Source organism: Sinocyclocheilus rhinocerous, unplaced genomic scaffold (genome assembly GCF_001515625.1).
Source record: "Sinocyclocheilus rhinocerous isolate Xijiao unplaced genomic scaffold, SAMN03320098_v1.1 scaffold2826, whole genome shotgun sequence".
In the NCBI taxonomy this organism is placed as follows: domain Eukaryota; kingdom Metazoa; phylum Chordata; class Actinopteri; order Cypriniformes; family Cyprinidae; genus Sinocyclocheilus; species Sinocyclocheilus rhinocerous.
The window spans coordinates 27,229-43,472 of NW_015652260.1; the positions used below are offsets into that span (position 1 = coordinate 27,229).

Consider the following 16,244-nt stretch of genomic DNA (forward strand, 5'->3'; position numbering starts at 1 on the left):
GCTCCTCAGAAACTCATAAATACCATATTTTGATGCTTACTTCATTATCAATAATTTTCTTAAACCTTCTTGAAGTAACAGTGTATACTGTAATCGAGCTTATAGCAGTTTGCAGAATTTTTTTTTTTTTTCAGTCTTTCCTATATTGTACATTACACATTTTCTTTATATTTGTGCTGCACTCGCAAATGCATTTTAACCTGTGTATTTCTGGTATTTAAAGTAACATCGCAATAATGTAGTTTAGTGTAATTGAAAGACCCCATTTATGGTTTCTAATGATGTTATTTTCAAGCAGCGTTGTCTAGTTAAACTCTGGACAATTGTATTAAAGTCTCTAGCTGCTCTTATGTCTGAGTGGATTTTGTTCTACTGCATCTTTATTGAAGTAACCTAATAAAGTTTGACATCCAACGTAAGCATTTCTCTCGTATCTTCCGTGTTTTTAATCATTAGTGATAGTATTATATATTAGGATATAAGGACAGAAGGAAAGAAGTGGTGAATATGAATACTGAGAATGGAAATAAACAGTACATGTTTTGGGTCTGTTTTGAGTTGCTATCTACATAATAATATTTCTGGTTTCATGATTTATATTATCAATAGTTTGTATAATCCTACAGTTTATTTCTAGTTTAATGCTATTTATGAGGAAAGAAAGACACTTTACTGTATCTCTTTATTACTGAATCTCTAGATACGTGATGTTTGAGGAAATCCTAAAGATGTTGCACTGTAAGAAACACTGTAGATGTTGTTACACATCCTCGTCTGTAGATGGTGTGTCTCAGTGACAGACACTCATGCTGAGTATTGCTAAGAGTTTGTGTGAGAATACATTTGTAATATCATTTTTTTATGCAATCGGTTTATAATTGAGTTTAACAGCTGATATTCAATCAGATTCACCTCCAGTATTTTGAATTTTTAGCACAAAATAACCTCATTTACATCATTTGGTCATTTACTCACCTTGCAAAGTGTTATGACGATATGCTTTTGAAGTTTGAAATCTCATTTTATACGAAGATTCAGAAGTATATGTTTGTGTAATATTTGCTGTCACCTCTTTGTTTCTGATCTCATCGAATGAATCATATGATAAACAGATCAAATAAATGCACATACTATGTACTTTTTATAGTAATTACAATAACTGGGTACTATCTCTGATCCTAACCCTAACCCTAACCCTAACCCATGTAATTTCCTTATATCTTCCAGTACTTTCTGAAGCAAGTACACTGTAAGTACAGGTAAGTGCACTCTGTAACATAAAGTGCAACTGAAAAACTACAACGATTGCTTTGATAACTTTTATTGCTCCTAAACTAACTCCTGCAACTGGCAGTAAAATGTGCTTCATCTTTTTGACCACCGGATGACAGAAAAGTGAAAGGAAGTGCAGAAAAGATTTGAGCAATGAATCCCAGTTCTCATGTTTTTGGGAGTTATTCAATAGATCTGTTAGTGATTTTGAAGAGCATTAATTGTTACATGTTCCCCTGTCTTGTGTTTTATTGACTCTTATTTTGAAGTATTGTTCCTATGTTCTGTCTTCCTGTGTTTAGTTCCCCTCATTAGACTTGTTACCCTGTGTATTTATACAAACTCATAAATACCATATTTTGATGCTTACTTCATAAACCTTCTTGAAGTAACGGTGTATACTGTAATCGAGCTTATAGCAGTTTGCAGAAATTTTTTTTTTCCAGTCTTTCCTATATTGTACATTACACATTTTCTTTATATTTGTGCAGCACTCGCAAATGCATTTTAACCTGTGTATTTCTGGTATTTAAAGTAACATCGCAATAATGTAGTTTAGTGTAATTGAAAGACCCCATTTATGGTTTCTAATGATGTTATTTTCAAGCAGCGTTGTCTAGTTAAACTCTGGACAATTGTATTAAAGTCTCTAGCTGCTCTTATGTCTGAGTGGATTTTGTTCTACTGCATCTTTATTGAAGTAACCTAATAAAGTTTGACATCCAACGTAAGCATTTCTCTCGTATCTTCCGTGTTTTTAATCATTAGTGATAGTATTATATATTAGGATATAAGGACAGAAGGAAAGAAGTGGTGAATATGAATACTGAGAATGGAAATAAACAGTACATGTTTTGGGTCTGTTTTGAGTTGCTATCTACATAATAATATTTCTGGTTTCATGATTTATATTATCAATAGTTTGTATAATCCTACAGTTTATTTCTAGTTTAATGCTATTTATGAGGAAAGAAAGACACTTTACTGTATCTCTTTATTACTGAATCTCTAGATACGTGATGTTTGAGGAAATCCTAAAGATGTTGCACTGTAAGAAACACTGTAGATGTTGTTACACATCCTCGTCTGTAGATGGTGTGTCTCAGTGACAGACACTCATGCTGAGTATTGCTAAGAGTTTGTGTGAGAATACATTTGTAATATCATTTTTTTATGCAATCGGTTTATAATTGAGTTTAACAGCTGATATTCAATCAGATTCACCTCCAGTATTTTGAATTTTTAGCACAAAATAACCTCATTTACATCATTTGGTCATTTACTCACCTTGCAAAGTGTTATGGCGATATGCTTTTGAAGTTTGAAATCTCATTTTATACGAAGATTCAGAAGTATATGTTTGTGTAATATTTGCTGTCACCTCTTTGTTTCTGATCTCATCGAATGAATCATATGATAAACAGATCAAATAAATGCACATACTATGTACTTTTTATAGTAATTACAATAACTGGGTACTATCTCTGATCCTAACCCTAACCCTAACCCTAACCCATGTAATTTCCTTATATCTTCCAGTACTTTCTGAAGCAAGTACACTGTAAGTACAGGTAAGTGCACTCTGTAACATAAAGTGCAACTGAAAAACTACAACGATTGCTTTGATAACTTTTATTGCTCCTAAACTAACTCCTGCAACTGGCAGTAAAATGTGCTTCATCTTTTTGACCACCGGATGACAGAAAAGTGAAAGGAAGTGCAGAAAAGATTTGAGCAATGAATCCCAGTTCTCATGTTTTTGGGAGTTATTCAATAGATCTGTTAGTGATTTTGAAGAGCATTAATTGTTACATGTTCCCCTGTCTTGTGTTTTATTGACTCTTATTTTGAAGTATTGTTCCTATGTTCTGTCTTCCTGTGTTTAGTTCCCCTCATTAGACTTGTTACCCTGTGTATTTATACCCCTGTGTTTCGGTCTTTGTTTGCCGGTCGTTGTTTTGCTTATGTGAACTGTTGTGTGTTTTTTGCTTTGTCTGGATTTCTCTGCCTTGTTTTTGCTTTGTTTGGATTCTTTTATCATTTTTGTTAATAAATTGTGCTGCATTTAGATCCTCCCCTCTTCCTTGCCTCAAGCGTGACATTAATACTATCTGCTGTCAGTCTGGTGTGTAAGTGCTTGTGTTGTCTGTCAGAAACTGGCACTGCACTTAAACACCATGTATTTGCTCATGTTTCTGATTGTGTAAATGTGGTTGCATAGCATCGTTGCTTCATAAGTGAAACATAGAGTTTGTGTCAGAAAGAGGATCTTGAATCTAAAAGCTGTAAACCTTCATATATGAAAAAAATCTTGACGCTCCTGCAGCCATGATGAGTATCTTTACAAAGCAACCACGTTTCACATATTCTCTCACAAAGATTTAACAATAGTGAATTCTAAAGCTTATTTGTTTGGATCTGGAGACTTTTCTAGTTGTTCTTGCGTAGTTGAGATGGCGTCACACATATGCAGGAAGTTGTTTAACTGCAGATTTAAGTGTGAAAACTTCCACTGACACATTAAGCTGCTGATATTTTTGTCATTTGGGCGTCGACACTGAGACATTGACACTGCAGCGCGGTAAGACCATTGTTACCATTATTTAACATTAGGTAAAATAATTCTGTAGGGCTACAGCTGATATTTGTAAAAATGTGGTGATGAGTTGAAGATACATGTTGTAGATCCATACCCTGATAGCACACGTACATCACGCAGACGTCTATTTGACATCTGCATTTACATCTGCAAGACGTATTCTTTAGAGTGTTTGCTCATCTGCAATATGTCTATTGGACGTTTCCAAGCAGATGTCAAATAGACGTTATAAAAATGTGTTTAAGATGTTTATATGTTTATATATATGTTTATATATAGATGATGCTCATAATGTCATACCTGTCAGTTTTATGATTGCAGAAATCACTATGGCGACATCACTCATAACATCACTTCCTCTGATCTTGGTGATCATGACCGCGGGTGAGTCTTCAGCTACAGTCACTATACAGACACTTTAACACTCTTTGAAAAGCTGATCGAGCTCTTCACACTTTGTAGCTTTTATAGTGACATGAGTGTTTTGCTGTCAGCTAACAAATAAAAATGGTTAATATGAAAGACACTTTTTGTGCACTGGTTCAAAACACCTGAAACACCACCTCATTTTCTTATATCTCTGTTTCGTGTTTCAGATGTTGATGTTCTGCAGGATTGGGGAGTGAATTACAGCCCTTCATATGTTTGTGCATTAAAGGGATCAACAGTGAAAATGTCCTGTGCTTTAAAATATCCTAGTGGTTATGAGATTGAAACAGTCTTCTGGACCAAACCTGCTGTAACTGATGGAGATCTACCGAACCTGTGTTTAGTTCCAGAAAACAGAGGAAGAGTTCAGTGTGTCAGAGAAAATGAAGACACTCACAATATCACTTTCACAGATGTAACAGAAGCTGATAAACACATCTACTACTGCAGATTCACTACAAACAGAGGAACATGGATGGGGATTCCTGGAGCTCAGCTGGATGTCACCGGTAGTGAACTCTCAGAAATACACCACAGACACAATGTCAGTGGCGCAAAAACGGGGTATGCAGTATATGCAGTGCATATGGGCGCCACACATAGGGGGGGGGGGGCGCCATTTTGCCAAAATCATTCTGTGAAAATCTTCTTTAATAAAACGTTAAAAATAATCAAAAGCGTAGTTATTAAAAATAATGAATGCAACATTTTTTTTTGCATTTTAATGAGTTCAAAAATGTATAAATGTAAATGTACATGTATAAATTACATGTATTATGTAAAAACTTATTAAGACGCGGAACGGCCGTATCTCTTTGCGACCACAGCAAACGGGAGACTTTCCAGACGCGCACTTCAGCTTGCCCTCAGCGTGCGAGTCAAACGAGCGCGGAAAAGGTACATGTGCCAAATGAGTTTCAGTAGAACAACAGGGAACTGCGGTCTGATGAGATATTGTTATATGTCAGTAAAAAGCTTTCCTGTCCTGTCAGCCGTTTTGCTGTGCTCACGGCGCACGCTCTTCAACAGTGTGCGAATGAGGCGCACGCTCACTTCATAAATAAACCGCACTAGAAACGGCGAGCATAGACCTACATCGTCAGTTAAGTCACAAAATTACCAAAATGTCGACTAAAACGGCAAAACTGTGCATGCATGTATGTGCATTACATTTAAGAACGTCTCTCAAATGCATGCATCCTACTGAAATATTCTGCAATTCGAGATCACAATAGGGTGCAAGATGATAGGCTATGTAATATTTTTTATTTATAATTTAATGCACAAGTAGGCAGGCTGTGAGCACAGTGCAGTTAAATGTACTAGAAATTATGCGCTAATTTTTTGTTATTTTTTTAAAGTACGAAAATGAAAAGAAAAATAAACCATATTTAAATGCATGAAAAAAACTTATTTTACATTCTTACATAATTTTCCTTTGTACAGAGCTCGATTTAGGTATGACAAAAGTGCTGCATTGAATTCATTTTGACAATTAATAGAATGTTAAACATTGACTGACAACTTTTTCAGAGCTCATTGATTATATAAAATTCAGTGAAGGTTGACTATATACTTATCTGCATGTCTCATCCATGAGTGGGCCTATGCAATGATGGAGAACCAGATTTAGGTGGTGTTAAGACCCAGAACCAAGCTTACTGAGCAATAAAGCTATAGTGAGCCCTTTTATTAAAATAACTGGAGCCTAGGAAATACAAAAATAAAACAAAAATTGTCATTCACTCAGTATTACTCGTTGTAATTCACAACTATCTCAATTACAATTAAGTACAAATTAATTGTATTCAGTTGTGTTTTAGGCACTAAAACAGTCCAGTACTTTATAGTCAAATCCATTTCTATATTGAAATAATGAAGATTTCTGTGCCACCTCAGACTGGTTGCTGCCCCTTCCTGGCTACCCCTATGAAAACATCCTGGCTCCGCCACTGCCTAAGAGGGCAAAGTGATTAATATCAGTTCATTTCTGAGTCTCTATTGCCACTAGCCACTAGCCACTTTTCACTGAAAATTGCCGTTGTAAATTCAAAATAGGTTTAAATGTTATAATAGTGATTTTATAATGTCTAAATATAAATCCACTAGCAAAACATGTGAAAAGAACTATATTACAGAGTGTAAATGGTAAAGGAGACAATAAATGATCCTCTGCTGCCATTTAGTGTGAGGCAAATTATATATATATTCAAGTGACCTAACTAAAAAGTGAGCAATAGTACATGTGTTTGAAGATAAAAACAAATAAAAAAAAATGTGTTCTGCTGTCTGGGGTCTGCCTTCAGGAGTTAAAGGGGATGTTATGTGACACACTTTTCTTCTTTTTTTTCTTTTCACTTTTTTCCCTATGGTATTAAAAACAGGGGAAGGGGGTTCAAACCTGTGTCACTTTTTTCACTCCTAATGAGTTTGTATCCTTCCATGCACAAGCTAGTAATGGGCTTTTGGTCATTGACTTGCAGAAAGTTTTCTGCGTGAGTTAGTGTTACAGGCTACTAGAATTCAGGGGGGCGCCGACACTGATCTTGCATACCCCTCGGCAAATGTGCAGTTGCGCCCCTGAGACACATACAAACACACACATCAAGCACTTTATTATTTAACTGCATCTGTCGTATGACATTCTTTCTTTTTCTGAACACAAAAAGAGAAATGTCATAAAATGTCCTGATTGGTTGTTCATATAATGACTGTAAATTGTGACCTTCTTAATGCTTTAACAAAAGTCTTAAAATAATGTGACTTTTGACTTGCATTCCAGGTGTTCTGAAGATGTGTGATTGGGTTCATAAAAAAAAAAGTAGCAAACCAAAATGCAATTTCTTATTTAGCAAAAATCTTGATCTCGCAGCAGTTCTTGTCATTGAACAAGTGCGCACCATTTAGAGAATCCACTTGGAAATATGAGTTGCATGAGTGTTTTTGAATGCTTTTGCATCCTGTTTTTAAAGCCTGAAGAAGGTCACCATTCACATTTAATTTCATCTGTTTAACTGAACATGACTTGCATTATGTTAGAGCTGTACATTATTGTTATATGATATTATGTTGTTGCCAGAAGAGATTAGTTTTTGTCTTGACAGTCACGTGATTAAAAGAAAATAAAGGAAGAGATTAAAGGAAGTAATGCTAGATTATTTATTTGGCGTCAAAGACATTGTTTCATTGAAGCATGCATTGGCTGTAAAGCTTTGAAATGATTTTGTGTTGTGAAAAGTGCGATACATGTAAACACGAATTGAACTGCTATTAAATGGATAATCTCAAGCAGGACATTTTTTAACAATGTGTTCTGAAAAAGAAAGGAGGACACATGGCTTTAGAACAACAGCAGAGTGATACATAATGACTGAATTTTTGTTTTTGGGTGATCTATCACTTTAAGATGATGGTGAAATAGAGAAATAGAGTTGTTGCTGTTGTTCTGTCAGACCTGCAGGTGGAGACACAGCAGAGTGTGAAAGATGGAGATTCAGTCACTCTGACATGTAAAAGCAGCTGCTCTCTGCCTGAACAAACAACATTCATCTGGTACAGAAACACACAGAGATTAACTACAAGAACTGTGAACGTGAATCAGCTTCAGCTGCAGTCAGTCAGTCGTGATGATGCAGGAAACTATAGATGTGCTGTTTCAGGATATGAACATCTGATCTCTCCACCTGTTTATCTTAAAGTAGAATGTGAGTACAAACTGATTCATTAACATTAGTGAAATATTTCACACTGTAGTTATTTCACACCAAGTTCGACATCAGCTGAAATCTAAAAGAAATGAAAGATTCATGTGTTTGAAAGCCTAATAATATTTCTCATATCTGTGTTTCGTGTTTCAGATGTTGATGGTCTGCAGGATTGGGGAGTGAATTACAGCCCTTCATATGTTTGTGCATTAAAGGGATCAACAGTGAAAATGTCCTGTACTTTAAAATATCCTAGTGGTTATAAGATTGAAACAGTCTTCTGGACCAAACCTGCTGTAACTGATGGAGGTCTACCGCCCCTGTGTTTAGTTCCAGAAAACAGAGGACGAGTTCAGTGTGTCAGTGAAAATGAAGACACTCACAATATCACTTTGACAGATGTAACAGAAGCTGATAAACACATCTACTACTGCAGATTCACTACAAACTTTGAGACTGGAAAATGGACAGGGGTTCCTGGAGCTCAGCTGGACGTCACAGGTAGAGTTCGTGAACTCTCAGAAATACACCACAGACACATACAAACACACATTATGCAGCTGTCACATGTTATTCCTGTAGCTCAAACAGTAGATCACGGCGCAAGTAATGCCAAAGTTATGGGCTCAGTTCCCAGGAAATACATGCTGATAGAATATTTACCTTGAATCAATGTAAGTCACTTTGAAAAAAAAGCATCTGCCAAATGCATAAACGAAAATGCTTCATTCTTCACTAGTTTCATTGCCTTAAAGTTTCAATTGTTTTAATATTCAATTATGTTCTTATTAATCTGATGGTGAATCAGTGTTGTTGTTCTGTCAGACCTGCAGGTGGAGACACAGCAGAGTGTGAAAGATGGAGATCCAGTCACTCTGACATGTAAAAGCAGCTGCTCTCTGCCTCAACAAACAACATTCATCTGGTACAGAAACACACAGAGATTAACTACAAGAACTGTGAACGTGAATCAGCTTCAGCTGCAGTCAGTCAGTCGTGATGATGCAGGAAACTATAGATGTGCTGTTTCAGGATATGAACATCTGATCTCTCCACCTGTTTATCTTAAAGTAGAATGTGAGTACAAACTGATTCATTAACATTAGTGAAATATTTCACAGATTATTTTTTTTTAGAGATTTTTAGAATTTAATTCAGATTTGTTTGATAAATTCATCCAGACTGCAATCATACAGACTGCATGACATTTTTGTTTATTAGACTAATAATATGTCATATGAATGTGATTTATGAATCTGTGTTTAGAGACCCTCTTTATGAATCATGGGTTGATAAATCAGTATATGTAATATTGTTTGATTTACTTTTCATCTTTTCAGATGTAGATTTTAACCTTTCTGATCATCACTCAAATAAAATCTCTTTCAGTTTCAGCTTGCAGAGACACTTCAGTAATTGTTAACAATGATAAGGGAAGGTCATGAGATAAATAACGTAATTATTGTCATCATTTAAATATATTTAATGTAGATCCTCCAAAGAACGTCTCAGTGTCCATAACTGGATCTGGTGAAATAGTGGAGGGAGATTCAGTGACTGTGAGCTGCAGCAGTCAGCCAGCAGTGATACCCTCCTGCAGAAATCAGCTGGTTTAAGGAGAATCAAAGCTCAGCTGTTGGATCTGGACGGAGTTTCAGCATCTCCAGCTTTAACTCCAGTCACAGTGGACGCTACTATTGTGAGGCTCAGAATAAACATGGATCTCAGAGATCAGAATCTGTTTCAGTCACTATTAAAGGTATTCACTATAAACTCTCTTTCAGTTTGATCTGTCTCTATAGTGTGAAATAATCTTCATGAACATCTTGTTTCAGGGGTTCAGAGAGCTGCTCTGCAAACAGTTACTGGGGTTGTGGCGGGATGTGGAGGACTGATCTTCATCATCATCTTCATCATCATCATTGTGTTTATTAAGTGAGTTCCTGCATTACAAAGTAATTTCTCAAGTTATCACAAATGCAGAATTTCCTAAACTTATTGCAAAATATTAAATGTGACTTGCAATAAATTACTGTTCAGTACTTTTTAAACAAAGCATTTTTTTTTCCAGGAAGAAGAGGAGAGACGGTGGAGCCGAAGTAGTCAGACAAAATCAGGCAAGTTTCAGGATCAGCAGGATCATGATATAGACAGTATATTTAACTATAAAAATTAAGACTAACATGATCATGTGCTGATGCTTGACAAATATTTGACATGATGTTTCAGACTGATCTGCTGATATCTGTGAGATTATGTTATTTTTTAAAACAGCAGGAGGATCGCGTTGGCAGATCTGCAGAAACGGCTCTGACCAATGACGTTCCAGTGTATTCAGTAGTATCAGCCAATCAGAGGGATGATTTGTATTCCAACATTAAAGCGAAGAAACCCCAACGCTCTGGGAGAGATCAAACAGAAAAAGACTCTGGAGATGTTGAAGAGGTTCAGTATGCCAGTGTCCATCACTTCAAGAACAAAGACATGAACAAGACTGAAGAGACCATTGAGATGCAACATCCGTCTGATGCCAACAGGTGAGAAATGATTCATCTGAACCCAAATGAAACATATTCAATGCTTAATCAGAGCTCTCATTGTTTTGGGTTGAGATGATGAATTGTCACCTCCTGGTGGGACTTTCTGAAGTGCTACATTAACATATTCATTTAATTTCTCCCCAGAGCTGAGGATGTGATCTACAGCTCAGTGAAATGAAGAACATGTGGTTGGAGCCGCGTCCTATTGATGCTCATGGGAGACCTGGTTTTGAGTCCATCCCAGGTCATGTTCCAGCTCCCTCTCTTCTTGAATTCACCCATTTACTCATCTATGGGACTGTTCTACACTGTAAAAAATTGCTGTAAAAAAACGGCCATATTCTGACAGCAAACACAAGAACTACAACTGACTTCAGCCACAGACTGAGATGAAATCAACTGAAATAAGACAGCAGAACATGATCAAACAACTCCACAAACAGCATTACAGTTTGACTTTATTTCTATCATATATCTACAACAATTCTTTGAGAATTAACAGAGGTTTAGATGTTTTATTGAAAACGGTCTTTAAAACTATAGTGTAGGTTTTCACTTGTTTCATGTTATTAAAGATAGCTATATGACACTGCAAGCTGAGATGATCGACTATTATGATGGATTTTGGAAACTTCTTATGTTCAAAGGCTTTAAAACTACGGCATCACTTAGACACACAGAGACATCTAGAATCAGCACATGAATCTCAACAATGGTGACAATCAAAAGCTTCATGCTGCAATGCATGCTGGGTACCAGCACAGGAAAAAACTCATCCATGACTCCCAGCATGCATTGCGGCATGAATAAATTATGCCGTTGAATTGTCCACTTATTTTCTTTAATTCTTACTAGGTGCTTTTATTTTTGTGTTGCGTTTTAGTAGCGTGATGTTTTGTGATGTTCAGAGACGATCTGTTTATTAATTTTTTTGATTGTCACTGATTCATAAGCTGATTTTTCATGTGTGTGTTTCATAGTATGTTAGAGCTTTTTTTTTTGAGTGATGTGTGTGATCTTTCATAATAGCCCGCTTGTTCTTTTGCTCTAATATGTTACCATAACATCGCTTTGGTGCGAAAAGAGACTCTGGACAAAATCAGTGAACCTGCTTTTTAAAGATGGTAATGTCATTTGTGAATCATAACCATCAGCATTATATATTGCGCTTTGGCCCTTTTTTTACCACAACAAATGTGTTGAGAAACACAATGGCTAAAGCAGCCAATAAAAGTCAATGTTAAAAAATCAAGGTTCAAGATCCCAACTAAAGCAAACACTGATCTCCATCATGGTAGTGTCCGAATGCTTTATTTAAAGGCAGTAACTGTGGAGTTGCTGATACAGTAATGATCTCTTTGTTACTTCATCTCACACGTGTGTGCTATAGCTAACAGTGAACTACAACGATTTGAGTTAAAGTCATGTTTTTAGTTGTTTTGCTGTTACACGTTAAGTGTTTGCAGTTTTATGTTAAGAAATATTCCTTCTCAGTGGACTCAAATGAAATAAGTTCACAGTACTAATATCTTCTGAATGCTAGTTTTTAAACTCACACAGTTTGAACTGTAAATTAACAGTACCTTACTGGCAACCCTGCTGCCAGTAAATTACCGTTATTTAACGGCACAATTTTTTACAGTGTACTGTTTAGACATTAATGGCTTTCAGTTTAAATTCTGCTCGTTTGTTACGATCTTGATTATCTCAAGCACACTCACTGCCTTCCCTCTACACTCACACATGAACGCCACTCATTCCTGTAATAGTCAAAGGCCTTTTAGCGCTCACTTTGTACAGTCAACGTAGAACAGATATTTTCTCTGTTCATCCTGTGTGATTTTATTGCTAAATTCATTAAATTTTTAACATTGTCAGAAAGTCTTTATTTTCATTATGGCATCATGACAATTTAGCACATTTTACACCAAATTCTCATTACTGTAATGTGCCAGGTATTGTATTTTTCATGATTTTCATTACTGTAATAAATACTGTACAATCTAAAAAATGCTGGGTTGTTTAAACCCAACTTTGGGTCAAATATGGACTAACCCAACCGTTGGGTTAAATTTTTACATTACATTTTTAAACCAAAAGTTGGGTTAGTCCATATTTGACCCAAAGTTGGGTTGAAACAACCCAGCATTTTTTTAGAGTGTAATCATTTGCAATGATTTTGTTAAATTTAGAGCTACACTGTGTTTGAAATTAACAAAATTTAAATAATGAGCAAGTACATCATAAAAATATCTTTCAAATTGTTCTACCTAGCCTTAAATCACTATGGTAAGTCTATAATAATTATTGATATTTTAGAGCTGTCAGAACTAGGTTAACAAAACAATGCCAATCTCTAAACCAGTAACTACTTTGGTGTATTTGCCTATAAATAGCCTATAGCCAAGTTATAATAATTTCCAGCTACCTGCTCTTAAGACATTTTTTCAGATATCTGACTTTTGTTATTGGGAGTTTTGATGTCGTTAGTTATGTTCACACAGTCAATCACCTGTAACCGTAAGTGTTGTAATATGCCTCTGCTCATAGAGCTTTTTTAGATTGATGCTGAGACTTTTTAGGCTGGGTAGAATCTGCAATCTCTGACCCAGTTCGTTTGCTTGCTTCCATGGCTGCAATACGCTGTGTTTTCCACCAACTGGCAAACCGGGGTGTTGAAATACCATTGAGTAAACTGGCAGTGTGGAATCAAACAGACCAAAAAAAAAAAAAAAGACATTCTGACACAGAACCAGTGTTGCCAAGTCTGTGGGTTTCCCACGGAATCGGGCTAGTGTTATACTGCTGCTTGTGAAGCGTCTGCATTTTATGAGAAAAATATCAAACGGCGATGGAAAACGCTCTGGTTACTAACGTAACCTTGGTTTCCTGAATTAATGGGAACGAGCATTGCATTTACCACGGTTGGGGGGGGAAACTGATTTGTTAATGTTTGTGTAGCTGCATGAACAGATGGCATCAGGATGCCTTCTGCAGCTCAGGGTCCAGCGTCACTTTGGGGTGGGGGCCCTAGCACTTGTGGAAGGGATAGTGCTTGGCAGTCTGAGGACGCTGCTGGAGCTCAAGCTCTGGCTTGGACTGAGGCGGAGCAGGTGACGGAGCAAGATTTGCAGGCTGTTGAGTCAGCAGAGCTTTCTGGCGACTTGAAACAGCCATTGAGCTGGAGCGTTTGGACAGGAAGTGGTGCATAGCTTGCAACGACTTCTGCGCTGCAGTGAAGTAAGGCTGTCAAAATGGCTGAAAAACTAAATTCAAAATTTGTACTTAAATATTATCAAAATTCGAATTATATTTGAATTTAAAATGCAGTTAGGGTGAAGAAAAGCTTTTGGCTTCTCTCCTGAGGCCACAAGAGGGCGCATCATTCAAAGCATAAGATAACATGACTATCTGAGAAAAAAAAGTGCAAAATGTTTAAAATAAACCAATTATAAACCTCTATAAACCAATTATAATTAAGTTGCTTAAACAACTATAAACAAAACAGCATCATGTATGTATGCACAGTTTAATACAAAGGGCGGAAAGCCAATCACGCAGAGTACATTTTTCAATTAAAAACATGAAATGCAGTGGGATGGGGAAAAACCCGCCATAAAGTCTCGAGATATGTTTTTTTCAAAGTTAAACTTGCATTAATTTTACATGGCTTTCTAAATGTGCGGCTCTTTTGTGCGAGACGCGAGTGCAACAGTAATGTAGATGTCCATCTAGAAACTGTGTGAAATATGCATTCTGTGTGAACGGCTTGTTTTCAGTTTTGATGTAAACAAGATATTCTCCGCATTGATGTTCTCTTTTTCTGCTATATTTTTAATGAACAATGCAGCAGCGCTGCATCTAGTGGCTTCAACTGGATAGACTAACAAAAACATTATAATACAACGACACTTATATCGTCATCGCATCTCGTGCGCCGCTGATAAGGCTGCCTCCTTAATGCCCGGTTCAGACCACACGATTTTAGCCCGATTTTGCCCAAAATCGTGTAATCTGACACAGTGACTATCGTGGCCGACAAAAATATCGTGTAGTGCTGTTTTTGGAGCACATAGAGCCAGGTCAGTCGCACTGCACAGATCCTTGAAAGCAGCAGGTCCAGGCCTGACTTGTCCATGGCATGAAGGAGCTTGGCCTGAAAAACCTGGAGGACCATCATGGTATGGAGCACCGAGCCAGCTTGTCCAGCCGCGGAATGTGTTTATTCCTCTGAGACTCCTGGGAGGGGAGAAGCAGGAGAATGCAGGTGGTAGGACCGCTTTCATGAAAGAAAGCGATCCGCGAGCGTAGCGAGGCGAGACTCATGCTCTCCCAATGAGGGCAGTCCATGTCCTTGAACACTGTCTCAGCGTGAGCACGGCCCAGGCAACCGACGCACTCACAATGACACTGACACTGCAAATATGCACATAAGAACATTAACCCATGGTTAAGGAATGTACAGTGTAAAACGGAAGCCCTGATGTGTGAACAAGGTTTTTTTTGTTATGAAAGTTGAGACTTATTTGCATAGAAACAGGAAATGTTATCCTTTATAACCCCCAGCTTAACACGTCTGTTTAGTCTTCAAACTTACCATTTATACTTTGACTACTAGTGAAGAAAGCTACTGTAAACAAGGTATGAGAGTCTTATTTGATTAAGAGTTTGTGAAATGCACTGGTGTGAAAGAGAAGAAACGGATAGCTTTTGGGACAAAATGTTTGTGGGTGGGTCGGTTCTATACCATGTTATATCAAACAGGACCTTAGTGGACCTTTATTTCACAGGGCTTGAGGACGCTACACTTTAAGCTTGGTAAATAAGTTCAGGAGAGACTAAATTGATTTATACATGTAGATAATTAATATTATGATGAATATGATTTGGTAGCAGGTCACCTGGTCAATGTAAGAAGCTTAAAAGTCCTGTTGACTTGTACTATTACACCGTGTCTACTGCAGATGTGAGCAAAAGCCAATAGAGTCCATTATAATCAGTGATATTTTCTATACTGGATGAGGCGCAAAACGACATGACAAATCCCTGACAGCAAACTGATGCCATCCAGTGTATACATGATGTTAGAATGCTAACAACATAATAATCTGATGTTGCACAAAGAACAGACAATTGGAAAGTCCAGAGGAAACGGACTTAAGATTGCTTGAGACTAATTTTTAACATGCATGAGCAATGTAACCACAGTTCAGCAGTGCAACGCCTCCACTCCACCCCGATCTTATCGGTTATTTGGGTGATAGCGAGTCACAAGACAGCTTCTGAGCAGCACTTTTACTATTAAAGGGGTCATATGATGCTATTTTAAAGATCATTATTTTGTGTATTTGGTGTAACAGAATATGTTGACATGCTTTAATGTTCAAAAAACACATTATTTTTCAAATACTGTACATTATTGTAGGTCCTCTATGCCCCGCCTCTCTCAAACACTTCGTTTTCTACAAAGCCCCCTCCTTTGACAAGCGCAGTCCGCTCTGATTGGCCAGCTGACCCAGTGCACTGTGATTGGCCGAACACCACAAGCACACCTCGGAAATGTAACGCCCCTTACCATAAACGCGAGCTTCATCTTTCAAAATAAATGTAAAGACAGTAAATAATGTCATTAGTTTTACCATCAGTTCAAGCCCGAAAGGACAACAGAGTCGCGTGACAGACACAGTGATGAAGCTGGTA

At 37.1% G+C, this 16,244-nt stretch overlaps 1 pseudogene; it reads left to right on the forward strand.

Moving 5' to 3' along the window:
* The first annotated feature begins 3,780 nt into the window (after nt 1-3,780).
* LOC107714116 (B-cell receptor CD22-like) lies at nt 3,781-10,845 on the forward strand (annotated as a pseudogene).
* Nucleotides 10,846-16,244: the final 5,399 nt, after the last annotated feature.